Consider the following 14,564-nt stretch of genomic DNA (forward strand, 5'->3'; position numbering starts at 1 on the left):
GGAGGATAATATCTACCAATGAAAGCATCCTTACATTTAGTCCATGAATCAATACTATTCTTAGGCAGAGATAGCAACCAATCTTTAGCTCTTCCTCTTAATGAGAAAGGAAACAATTTTAATTTTATAATGTCACCATCTACATCCTTATACTTTTGCGTTTCGCATAGTTCAACAAAATTATTAAGATGGGCAGCAGCATCATCAGAACTAACACCAGAAAATTGCTCTCTCATAACAAGATTTAGTAAAGCAGGTTTAATTTCAAAGAATTCTGCTGTAGTAGCAGGTGGAGCAATAGGTGTGCATAAGAAATCATTATTATTTGTGTTTGTGAAGTCACACAACTTAGTATTTTCAGGAGTACCCATTTTAGCAATAGTAAATAAAGCAAACTAGATAAAGTAAATGCAAGTAACTAATTTTTTTGTGTTTTTAATATGGAGAACGCAAACAAGATAGTAAATAAAGTAAAGCTAGCAACTAATTTTTTTGTATTTTGATATAATGCAGCAAACAAAATAGTAAATAAAATAAAGCAAGACAAAAAACAAAGTAAAAAGATTGGAAGTGGAGACTCCCCTTGCAGCGTGTCTTGATCTCTCCGGCAACGGCGCCAGAAAAAGCTTTGCTGCTTGTGACGGTAAAGCACACGTCCGTTGGGAACCCCAAGAGGAAGGTATGATGCGTACAGCGGAAAGTTTTTCCCTCAGTAAGAAACCAAGGTTATCGAACCAGTAGGAGTCAAGAAGCACGTTGAAGGTTGATGGCGGCGGAGTGTAGTGCGGCGCAACACCAGGGATTCCGGCGCCAACGTGGAACCTGCACAACACAACCAAAGTACTTTGCCCCAACTTAACAGTGAGGTTGTCAATCTCACCGGCTTGCTGTAACAAAGGATTAGATGTATAGTGTGGATGATGATGTTTGCAGAGAACAGTAGAACGAGTATTGCAGTAGATTGTATTCGATGTAAAAGAATGGACCGGGGTCCACAGTTCACTAGTGGTGTCTCTCCCATAAGAAATAGCATGTTGGGTGAGCAAATTACAGTTGGGCAATTGACAAATAAAGATGGCATGACAATGCACATACATGTTATGATGAGTAGTGTGAGATTTAATTGGGCATTATGACAAAGTACATAGACCGCTATCCAGCATGCATCTATGCCTAAAAAGTCCACCTTCAGGTTATCATCCGAACCCCTTCCAGTATTAAGTTGCAAACAACAGACAATTGCATTAAGTATGGTGCGTAATGTAATCAACAAATACATCCTTAGACATAGCATTGATGTTTTATCCCTAGTGGCAACAGCACATCCACAACCTTAGAACTTTCTGTCATCGTCCTGCATTTAATGGAGGCATGAACCCACTATCGAGCATAAATACTCCCTCTTGGAGTTACAAGTAACGACTTGGCCAGAGCCTCTACTAATAACGGAGAGCATGCAAGATCATAAACAACACATAGATGATAGATTGATAATCAACATAACATAGCATTCAATATTCATCGGATCCCAACAAACGCAACATGTAGAATTACAAATAGATGATCTTGATCATGTTAGGCAGCTCACAAGATCCGACAATGATAGCACAATGAGGAGAAGATGACCATCTAGCTACTACTATGGACCCATAGTCCAGGGGTGAACTACTCACACATCACTCCGGAGGCAACCATGGCGGTGAAGAGTCCTCCGGGAGATGATTCCCCTCTCCGGCAGGGTGCCGGAGGCGATCTCCTGAATCCCCCGAGATGGGATTGGCGGCGGCGACGTCTCTGGAAGGTTTTCCGTATCGTGGCTCTCGGTACTGGGGTATTCGCGACGAAGACTTTAAGTAGGCGGAAGGGCGGAGTCGGAGGGCTGACGAGGGGGCCACACGCTAGGGCCGCGCGGGCCCCCCTTGGGCCGCGCCGCCCTAGTGTGGCGGCGCCTCGTCGCCCCACTTCGTTTCCCTTTCGGTGTTCTGGAAGCTTCGTGGAAAAATAAGCCCCTGGGCGTTGATTTCGTCCAATTCCGAGAATATTTCCTTACTAGGATTTCTGAAACCAAAAATAGCAGAAAACAGCAAGTGGCTCTTCGGCATCTTGTTAATAGGTTAGTGCCGGAAAATGCATAAATATGACATAAAGTATGTATAAAACATGTAGGTATTGTCATAAAACAAGCATGGAACATAAGAAATTATCGATACGTTGGAGACGTATCAGCATCCCCAAGCTTAGTTCCTACTCGTCCCGAGTAGGTAAACTATAACAAAGATAATTTCTGAAGTGACATGCCATCATAATCTTGATCAATACTATTGTAAGCACATGTAATGAATGTAGCGATCCAAAGCAATGGTAAAGACAATGGTTAAACAATTGAATCATATAGCAAAGACTTTTCATGAATAGTACTTTCAAGACAAGCATCAATAAGTCTTGCATAAGAGTTAACTCATAAAGCAGTAGATTCAAAGTAAAGGCATTGAAGCAACACAAAGGAAGATTAAGTTTCAGCGGTTGCTTTCAACTTGTAACATGTATATCTCATGGATAATTGTCAATGCAAAGTAATATAATGAATGCAAACATGCAAGCATGTAAGAATCAATGCACAGTTAACACAAGTGTTTGCTTCTAAGATGGAAAGAAATAGGTAAACTGACTCAACATAAAAGTAGAATAAAGGCCCTTCGCAGAGGGAAGCATTGATTGCTATGTTTGTGCTAGAGCTTTTATTTTGAAAACATAAAGAGAGCATAAAAGTAAAATTTTGAGAGGTGTTTGTTGTTGTCAACGAATGGTAGTGGGCACTCTAACACCCTTGCCAGACAGACTTTCGAAGAGCGGCTCCCATGAAAGATTTTTATTTTTGGGTGGCACTCCTTCCAACCTTGCTTTCACAAACCATGGCTAACCGAATCCTCGGGTGCCTGCCAACAATCTCATACCATGAAGGAGTGCCTTTTTATTTTAGTTTTGTTTAGATGACACTCCTCCCCACCTTTGCTTTCTCAAGCCATGGCTAACCGAATCCTCGGGTGCCGTCCAACAATCACATACCATGGAGGAGTGTCTACTTTTTTGTAAAATTATGAAGGTTAATTAATTGGGGCTGGGAACCCCATTGCCAGCTCTTTTTGCAAAATTATTGGATAAGCGGATGAAGCCACTAGTCCATTGGTGAAAGTTGCCCAACAAGATTGAAAGATAAACACCACATACTTCCTCATGAGCTATAAAACATTGACACAAATAAGGGATGATAAATTTTGAAGTGTTTAAAGATAGCACTCAAGAAATTTACTTTGGAATGGTAGAGAAATACCATGTAGTATGTAGGTATGGTGGACACAAATGACATAGTTTTTGGCTCAAGGATTTGGATGCACGAGAAGTAATCCCTCTCAATACAAGGCTTAGGCTAGCAAGGTTATTTGAAGCAAACACAAGTATGAACCGGTACAGCAAAACTCACATAAAAACATATTGCAAGCATTATAAGACTCTACATTGTCTTCCTTGTTGTTCAAACCCTTACTAGAAAATATCTAGACCTTAGAGAGACCAATCATGCAAACCAAATTTTAGCAAGCTCTATGTATTTCTTCACTAATAGGTGCAAAGTATATGATGCAAGAGCTTAAACATGATCCTTATGAGCACAACAATTGCCAAGTATCAAATTATTCAAGACATTCTACCAATTACCACATGTTGCATTTCCCATTTCCAACCATATAACAATTAATGAAGCAGTTTCAACCTTCGCCATGCACATTATGAGTAAAGCTAAGGACATATTTGTCCATATGCAACAGCGGAGCGTGTCTCTCTCCCACACAATGAATGCTAGGATCCAACTTTATTCAAACAAAACAAAACAAAAACATACAGACGCTCCAAGTAAAGCACATAAGATGTGATGGAATAAAAATATAGTTTCACTAGAGGAACCTGATAATGTTGTCGATGAAGAAGGGGATGCCTTGGGCATCCCCAAGCTTAGATGCTTGAGACTTCTTGAAATATGCAGGGATGAACCACCGGGGGCATCCCCAAGCTTAGAGCTTTCACTCTCCTTGATCATATTGTATCATCCTCCTCTCTTGATCCTTGAAAACTTCCTCCACACCAGACTCAAAACTACTCATTGGAGGGTTAGTGCATAATCAACATTCACATGTTCAGAGGTGAAATAATCATTCTTAACACTTCTGGACATTGCACAAAGCTACTGAAAGTTAATGGAATAAAGAAATCCATCAAACATAGCAAAACAGGCAATGCGAAATAAAAGGCAGAATCTGTCAAAACAGAACAGTCCGTAAAGACGAATTTTTTAGGTGCACCAGACTTGTTGAAATGAAAATGCTCAAATTGAATGAAAGTTGCGTACATATCTGAGAATTACTCACGTAAATTGGCAGATTTTTCTGAGTTACCTACAGAGACTACTGCTCAAATTCGTGACAGCAAGAAATCTATTTCTGCGCAGTAATCCAAATCTAGTATGAACCTTACTATCAAAGACTTTACTTGGCACAACAATGCAACAAAATTAAGATAAGGAGAGGTTGCTACAGTAGTAACAACTTCCAAGACTCAAATATAAAACAAAAGTGCAGAAGTAAAATCATGGGTTGTCTCCCATAAGCGCTTTTCTTTAACGCCTTTCAGCTAGGCGCAGAAAGTGTGAATCAAGTAACATCAAGAGACGAAGCATCAACATCATAATTTGTTCTAATGATAGAATCAAAAGGTAACTTCATTCTCTTTCTAGGGAAGTGTTCCATACCTTTCTTGAGAGGAAATTGATATTTAATATTACCTTCCTTCATATCAATAACAGCACCAACAGTTCGAAGAAAAGGTCTTCCCAATATAATGGGACAAGATGCATTGCATTCAATATCCAAGACAACAAAATCAACGGGGACAAGGTTATTTTTAATTGTAATGCGAACATTATCAATCCTCCCCAAAGGTTTCTTTGTAGAATTATCAGCAAGATTAACATCCAAATAACAGTTTTTCATTGGTGGCAAGTCAAGCATATTATAGATTTTCCTAGGCATAACGGAAATACTTGCACCAAGATCACATAAAGCATTACAATCAAAATCATTAATCTTCATCTTAATGATGGGCTCCCAACCATCTTCTAACTTCCTAGGAATAGAAGTTTCAAGTTTTAATTTCTCTTCTCTAGCTTTTATGAGAGCATTTGTAATATGTTTTGTAAAGGCCAAATTTATAGCACTAGCATTAGGACTTTTAGCAAGTTTTTGTAAGACCTTTATAACTTCAGAGATGTGACAATCATCAAAATCTAAACCATTATGATCTAAAGCAATGGGATCATTATCCCCAATATTGGAAAAAAATTCAGCAGTTTTATCACAGGCAGTTTAAGCAGTTTTAGCAGCTTTGCATGCTTTTGCACACTTTGCATTAGAAGTGGAAACATTGCCAACACCAATTATTTTACCATTGATAGTAGGAGGTGTAGCAACATGTGAAGCATTAGCATTGCTAGTGGTGGTAATAATCCAAACTTTAGCTATATTGTTATCTTTAGCATTTTCTTCTTTTTCCCACCTAGCACACAATTCGGCCATCAATCTTATATTCTCATTAATTCTAACTTGGATGGCGTTTGCTGTAGAAAATGACTTAATATCTTTATTTTCATTAGGCATAACTTTCGATTTCAAAAGATCAACATCAGCAGCAAGACTATCAACTTTAGAAGCAAGTATATCAATTTTACCAAGCTTTTCTTCAACAGATTTATTAAAAGCAGTTTGTGTACTAATAAATTCTTTAAGCATGGCTTCAAGACCAGGGGGTGTATTCCTATTATTGTTGTAAGAATTCCCATAAGAATTACCATACCCGTTACCATTATTATAAGGATATGGCCTATAGTTGTTACTAGAATTGTTCCGATAAGCATTGTTGTTGACATTATTATTTTTAATGTAGTTCACATCAACATGTTCTTCTTGGGCAACCAATGAAGCTAACGGAACATTATTAGGATCAACATTTGTCCTACCATTCACAAGCATAGACATAATAGCATCAATCTTATCACTCAAGGAGGAGGTTTCTTCGACAGAATTTACCTTCTTACCTTGTGGAGCTCTTTCCGTGTGCCATTCAGAGCAATTAATCATCATATTATCAAGAAGCTTTGTTGCGGCGCCTAGAGTGATGGACATAAAAGTACCTCCAGCAGCTGAATCCAATAGGTTCCGTGAAGAAAAATTCAGTCCTGCATAAAAGGTTTGGATGATCATCCAAGTAGTCAGTCCATGGGTTGGGCAATTTTTAACCAAAGATTTCATTCTTTCCCATGCTTGGGAAACATGCTCATTATCCAATTGTTTAAAATTCATTATACTACTTCTCAAAGATATAATTTTAGCAGGAGGATAATATCTACCAATGAAAGCATCCTTACATTTAGTCCATGAATCAATACTATTCTTAGGCAGAGATAGCAACCAATCTTTAGCTCTTCCTCTTAATGAGAAAGGAAACAATTTTAATTTTATAATGTCACCATCTACATCCTTATACTTTTGCATTTCACATAGTTCAACAAAATTATTAAGATGGGCAGCAGCATCATCAGAACTAACACCAGAAAATTGCTCTGTCATAACAAGATTTAGTAAAGCAGGTTTAATTTCAAAGAATTCTGCTGTAGTAGCAGGTGGAGCAATAGGTGTGCATAAGAAATCATTATTATTTGTGTTTGTGAAGTCACACAACTTAGTATTTTCAGGAGTACCCATTTTAGCAATAGTAAATAAAGCAAACTAGATAAAGTAAATGCAAGTAACTAATTTTTTGTGTTTTTAATATGGAGAACGCAAACAAGATAGTAAATAAAGTAAAGCTAGCAACTATTTTTTTTGTATTTTGATATAATGCAGCAAACAAAATAGTAAATAAAATAAAGCAAGACAAAAAACAAAGTAAAGAGATTGGAAGTGGAGACTCCCCTTGCAGCGTGTCTTGATCTCCCCGGCAACGGCGCCAGAAAAAGCTTTGCTGCTTGTGACGGTAAAGCACACGTCTGTTGGGAACCCCAAGAGGAAGGTATGATGCGTACAGCGGCAAGTTTTTCCCTCAGTAAGAAACCAAGGTTATCGAACCAGTAGGAGTCAAGAAGCACGTTGAAGGTTGATGGCGGCGGAGTGTAGTGCGGCGCAACACCAGGGATTCCGGCGCCAACGTGGAACCTGCACAACACAACCAAAGTACTTTGCCCCAACTTAACAGTGAGGTTTTCAATCTCACCGGCTTGCTGTAACAAAGGATTAGATGTATAGTGTGGATGATGATGTTTGCAGAGAACAGTAGAACGAGTATTGCAGTAGATTGTATTCGATGTAAAAGAATGGACCGGGGTCCACAGTTCACTAGTGGTGTCTCTCCCATAAGAAATAGCATGTTGGGTCAACAAATTACAGTTGGGCAATTGACAAATAAAGATGGCATGACAATGCACATACATGTTATGATGAGTAGTGTGAGATTTAATTGGGCATTACGACAAAGTACATAGACCGCTATCCAGCATGCATCTATGCCTAAAAAGTCCACCTTCAGGTTATCATCCGAACCCCTTCCAGGATTAAGTTGCAAACAACAGACAATTGCATTAAGTATGGTGCGTAATGTAATCAACAAATACATCCTTAGACATAGCATTGATGTTTTATCCCGAGTGGCAACAGCACATCCACAACCTTAGAACTTTCTGTCACTGTCCCAGATTTAATGAAGGCATGAACCCACTATCGAGCATAAATACTCCCTCTCGGAGTTACAAGTAACGACTGTAGGGATTCGTTGCATAGAAAACAAAAAATTTCCTACCGCGAACACGCAATCCAAGCCAAGATGCAATCTAGAAGACGGTAGCAACGAGGGGATTATCGAGTCTCACCCTTGAAGAGATTCCAAAGCCTACAAGATGAGGCTCTTGTTGCTGCGGTAGACGTTCACTTGCCGCTTGCAAAAGTGCGTAGAAGATCTTGATCACGGCGCCACGAACGGGCAGCACCTCCGTACTCGGTCACACGTTCGGTTGTTGATGAAGACGACGTCCACCTCCCCGTTCCAGCGGGCAGCGGAAGTACTAGATCCTCTTGAATCCGGCAACACGACGGCGTGGTGTCGGTGGTGGTGGAGAAATCCGGCGGAGCTTCGCTAAGCGTGCGGGATGTGGTGGAGGAGAGAGGGCCGCTAGGGTTTGGGAGAAGGGGGCGCCGGCCACTAAGGGGTGCGGCCACCTTGTGGTCTTGAGGTGGCCTGCCCCCTCCCCTTGGCCCCTCATTATATAGGTGGAAGCCCCAAGTGTTGGACTACAAGTCTTCGAATAAGACCCGAACCAAAAACCTTCCATGTGATAGGGAAACCTAGCCAAGGTGGGAATCCCACTTGGGGTGGGATTCCCCCCTTCCATGTGGGGGGGTGGCCGGCCCCCTTGGTGGAGACCAAGGTGGACTCCACCCTCCTAGGGTTGGCCGGCCATGGGAGGTGGAGTCCCTCCGGGACTCCGCCTTCCTTAGTGGTTTCTTCCGGACTTTTCTAGAACCTTCTAGAACCTTCCATAGAACCTTCCGGATCATTTTAAATCTTATAAAATGACTTCCTATATATGAATCTTATTCTCCAGACCATTCCGGGACTCCTCGTGATGTCCGGGATCTCATCTGGGACTCTGAACAAATATTCGAACTCCATTCCATATTCAAGTTCTACCATTTCAACATCCAACTTTAAGTGTGTCACCCTACGGTTCGCGAACTATGCGGACATGGTTGAGTACTCACTCCGACCAATAACCAATAGCGGGATCTGGAGATCCATAATGGCTCCCACATATTCAACGATGATTTTAGTGATCGAATGAACCATTCACATACGATACCAATTCCCTTTGTCACGCGATATTTTACTTGTCCGAGGTTTGATCATCGGTATCACTCTATACCTTGTTCAACCTCGTCTCCAGACAAGTACTCTTTACTCGTACCGTGGTATGCGGTCTCTTATGAACTTATTCATATGCTTGCAAGACATTAGACGACATTCCACCGAGAGGGCCCAGAGTATATCTATCTGTCATCGGGATGGACAAATCCCACTGTTGATCCATATGCCTCAACTCATACTTTCCGGATACTTAATCCCACATTTATAACCACCCATTTACGCAGTGGCGTTTGATGTAATCAAAGTACCTTTCCGGTATAAGTGATTTATATGATCTCATGGTCATAAGGACTAGGTAACTATGTATTGAAAGCTTATAGCAAATAACTTAATGATGTGATCTTATGCTACGCTTAATTGGGTGTGTCCATTACATCATTCATATAATGACATAACCTTGTTATTAACATCCAATGTTCATGATCACGAAACCATGATCATCTATTAATCAACAAGCTAGTTATACAATAGGCTTACTAGGGACTCTTTGTTGTTCACATAACACACATGTATCAATGTTTCGGTTAATACAATTATAGCATGGTATGTAAACTTTATCATAAACACAAAGATATATTATAATAACCATTTTATTATTGCCTCTTGGGCATATCTCCAACAGTCTCCCACTTGCACTAGAGTCAATAATCTAGTTTACATTTGTAAAGATATAACACCTTGGCCTTCCGGTGTTTTATCATATTTTGCTCACGGGAGAGGTTTTAGTCAACGGATCTGACACGCTAAGAAACGTATGAATTTTGTAATTCATTTGCGTCTCAACGCATCACTCATTTCCAAATGAGTCGGCATTAAATATGTTTGGTCTTCTGGTGGAACCTTAATTCCGCGGTCTGAAATATGTTACTAATATTGTCACACACAATATAGCTTCAAAGTTCTGACTCTGTCGGAACTACACCAAGTTCTCAAAGAACCTCTTGACTTAACATCGCTTGTCATTGTCAAAACAATGACATACTCTGCCTTCTTTTGTAGAATCCATCACAATATTTAGAACTCTTCTAAATCTAGCATAGAAAACTTCTAGGTCATTGTGCTACCTTTTAAACAACACTTAGCATAATTGAGATTGAAATTTATATGTGACCAAACTAATATCGGTGCAACACATTACATCGATTTGTTTGTCATTACACCATACAAAATTATATATATATATATCCTTGGTTCTTCTAAAGTACTCAAGGATATTCTTACTGTTGTCCAATACTCATCACATGAATCATTCTGGTCTATGCTCCTAACTTTTTAGAGCACAAGATATCTGATTTTGTACATACTATTCATGATCTAAAATCACTCATGTGTTTTTACTCATCGAATGTCAGATACACTCAAGTCTTGTTAAACCTTCACATGACAAGAACATTTTCTTAACATTTCTATATTGAACTACTTCAATATCCACTCTATGTACTTTGACTTAAAACTTATTATGTGTTTCAATCTATCTTCATAGATCTTGACACTAAATATGTTTCAGTCCATATCCTTTCATTGAAGTTAATTTTCAATGAAACCTTTTAATCAAGTATATAATTACATCATTTATAACCAACTATATGTCATCTACATAAAGTATTATAAATATATCTCAGCGCTCCCACTTAATTTCTTGCAAATGCAAGCCTCTTCATCGTTTCCGATGAAAACTCTTTGACTATTTCATCTGGTGAAGATTCCAACTCCGTGATACTCACTTTATCCAATTGAAGTTCGTATACCTATCTAGTATTCTACGGACTAGAAAAACAATTGGTTGTATCTTGTATACACCTTTAATACACACTTCTGTTAAGTAGTGTATTTTGCCATCCTACTAGCATATCTCATAAAAGAAATATGTAGTGATTACTAGAATAATCCACATAGACTATAAGCATTGCTACGGAAGATCTAATCTTATCGTAGTCAACTCTTTGAACTTTGTCGTAAACAACTTTTCGACAAGTTGAGCTTCTTCAAGGATATTTCATCCAAGTCCATCAATTTCATAGATCCATTTACTTTCAAAAAGTATTTATCTATCTTGGATTTCATGGCGTATATCCATTTTAACGGAGTCAGGGCCCATCATAACTTCTTTGTTTGTAGTTGGTTTATCATTGTTCAAAATCAATCCTTTGTCCACAAATCATTTATTTGATCACAAAGTAAACCATACTTACAAGGTTCAATATGTACTTCGATTTCCATGGCTAAAACACTTTGTAGTCATGGGAGCCATGATCGTCGTGGCCGCTTCCGAAACCAATTCCGATGCTGCGCTACTCTGATCATTATGCTCAGGTTCATAAACCTTATTAGATTATATTGTCCTCCCACTCAAATACTTCACTAGAAACAATTTCTCGAAAATAAGAAACATTGACAAACACTTTTGTCTTTGTCTCGTGGGAAGAATTCCCAATTAAATCTCTGGGATAACCAACAAAGACATTCATCCGATTTTGGTTGTAAACTCTTAGACCAAAATTTAAAGAAAAGGCTATTAGGGTTTATACCCATACCATAACTTGTATGGTGTCATTTCAACGGATCATGATGATGCTCTATTCAGTGTAAAAGTGGTAGTCTCTAAAGCATAATCCACAAAAATATAATGGCATTAATATTTTATCTCATCATTGACCCAACAAGGTTTGGATACATCTCTCGGATACTTCATCATCACTATGATACTCCAAGAAACGTGAGTTGTAGAACAATTTCATAACTCTCTTTAGATGTTCGCTAAAACTAGTAATTCAAATATTTCCACTATGATCCAATCATAGATATTTGACTTTTCTATTACGATGATTTCCACTTCATGCTGAAATTTATTTGAATCTATTCAAATGTTTCAAACTTCTTCCTTATCGAATATATCCACATATATATACTCAATTTATTGTTGGAAGTTTTCATGAAGTAGAAGAATCTCCCGCACACAACTATGCCCAGTGAACCATATATATCATCATGTATGTTTTCACTAAGTTAGTTGCCCGTTCAACTCTTGGCCTATGAACGGTATTTTAATCATTCTCTTTTAGAAAAGATTTGCAAGCGCCAAATGATTCAAAAATCAAATGACTCCAAAAATCCATTTACATGGAGTTCCTTCATGCGTTCCTTTCTAACATGACCTAAATGGCGGTTCCACAAATAAGTGGAATTCAAATAATTTGCCTTATGGCATTTTAGCGTCAGTGTTATGTATGTGTGTTTCACCATTAAGATTTATAATAACTTATCCATCGTATATGGAGTAATGTCATAATTTGAACAACTCATTGTTTTCATTTGACCAGAGCAAAATAACAATTATTAAGTTCTTTATTATAAATTCTAAGGGCTAGATAGAATGCTAACGATGAACATAATAACACTTTATTTTGTTCCAGTTATGCATTCCTATCATATTCCTTGTCAGTCACTTAGGCCATTGTATTCTTGTATTGCGTTGTTTTGTATGACACTTCATACCAACCAATATGGTACTAATACCCAAGAATTTCATTGTGTGACCTAACTAGGAATACAACCATAACATGTATATCATTTATATACACCTGAGCTAGACTTTCTAGTCTTTTCTTTTCTTTCTGCTAAAATATCTTTTGTAATTTCTCTTTTAGCTTTCCTCATTATTCAGAAAACACTTCATCTTTAATAACTTCTAGGTTTGTTGGTCAAATACCAATAACCTTGAGGTTCTTGCTTTGAAGTTGATCATCATATGACAAGTGTTTCAGATTTCACTATTAGTAACTTTGTAATATGATGAACAATTTCACTCATAATTTTATCCATCATATCATGAAGACTTTCTGAGACCATGTCTGTACATGCTAGGCTCGTAAAGTTTTAACCTCAGTATTCGCATGTGCAAATCTGGCTTGCACCCGTTGTAAGCACACGTAGAATCTATAACACCCGATCATCACGTGATGCTTCGAAACAACGAGTCTTAGCAACGGTGCATACTAAGGACAATCACTTCATGGATATGCGAATATCGTTAGTGCCCCAATAGTTGGAGGATTGGGACGCCTTGCATCTTCAACCTTCGTACACTCGCATAAAACTTATGAGTTTATGTAGTCTCACCAAATTATATTCTATCGTCTTGCAATAAGGTCTTTAGATATCACATATATCTCATACCTTGATTATTTCTGAAAACTAAATTTTCAGCTCCTTACTTTTCAAACAGATTTGAACTTCAAGTTTCACGGAGACAAGATAACTTTAGGTACTAATTGAAACCATAGTTCTTTGAATCAATAATGTGAGGTTTACTAAAAGTTTGCAATAGGACTTAATCATTTCTTGATTCATTAACAATACGGTACCAGTCCGTAAAGTTTATTGTCAGATTTTAACAGTATTTCTATCTCAATAACAAGACTAGCGCTTGGTAGAAAAACGGATGCCAATACTACAAATTAATTCAAAATACTACTCAGACTATGTTTATGATAATTAGTTCATGTTTTAATCTAATTACTAATGAACTCCCACTTAATACAACATCCCTCATAGTTGTTAAGTGGTACATGATCCACATTCACTATACCAAAACCGATCATCATGTGAGATGATGTAGCTTCAATGGTGAACATCAACATGTTGATCATATCATCCATATGACTCTTGTTCAACCTTTCGGTTTCCGTTGTCCCGAGGCCATGTCTGTACATGCTAGGCTCGTCAAGCAAACCCAAGTATTCCGCGTGTGCAACATGGCTTACACCCGTTGTATGTGAACGTTGAATCTATCACATCCGATCATCACGATATGCTTCGAAACGACGAACTATGCAACGGTGCATACGAGGGGAGAACACTTTATTATCTTGATATTAATGTGAGGGATCATCTTATAATGCTACCGTCGCGTTCTAAGCAAAATAAGATGCATAAAGGATTAACATCACATGCAATTCATATGTGATATGATATGGCCCTTTAGTCTTTGCGCCTTTGATCTTCATCTCCAAAGCACGGACATGATCTCCATCATCAACGGGCATGATCTCCATCATCGTCGGCGTAGCGTCAAGGTTCATGGCGCCGTCTTCATGGTTGTTCACCTCATGTAGCAACTATTACAACTACTTTGAAATACTACTCAACATGAAAATTAAAGACAACCATAAGGCTCCTACCGGTTGCCACAATACAATAATGATCATCTCATACATAGTCATCATCACATCATGGCCATATCACATCACCAAACCCTGCAAAAACAAGTTAGACGTCTCTAATTTGGTTTGCATATTTTACGTGGTTTAGGGTTTTCGAGAGAGATCCAATCTACCTACGAACATGAACCACAACGGTGATACTAGTGTTGTCAATAGAAGAGTAAATTGAATCTTCACTATAGTAGGAGAGACAGACACCCGCAAAGCCTCTTATGGAATACAAGTTGCATGTCGAACGAGGAACAAGTCTCATGAACGCGGTCATGTAAAGTTAGTCCGAGCCGCTTCATCCCACTATGCCACAAAGATGCAAAGTACTCA

The sequence above is a fragment of the Lolium perenne genome, chromosome 4 (genome assembly GCF_019359855.2).
Source record: "Lolium perenne isolate Kyuss_39 chromosome 4, Kyuss_2.0, whole genome shotgun sequence".
NCBI lineage: Eukaryota > Viridiplantae > Streptophyta > Magnoliopsida > Poales > Poaceae > Lolium > Lolium perenne.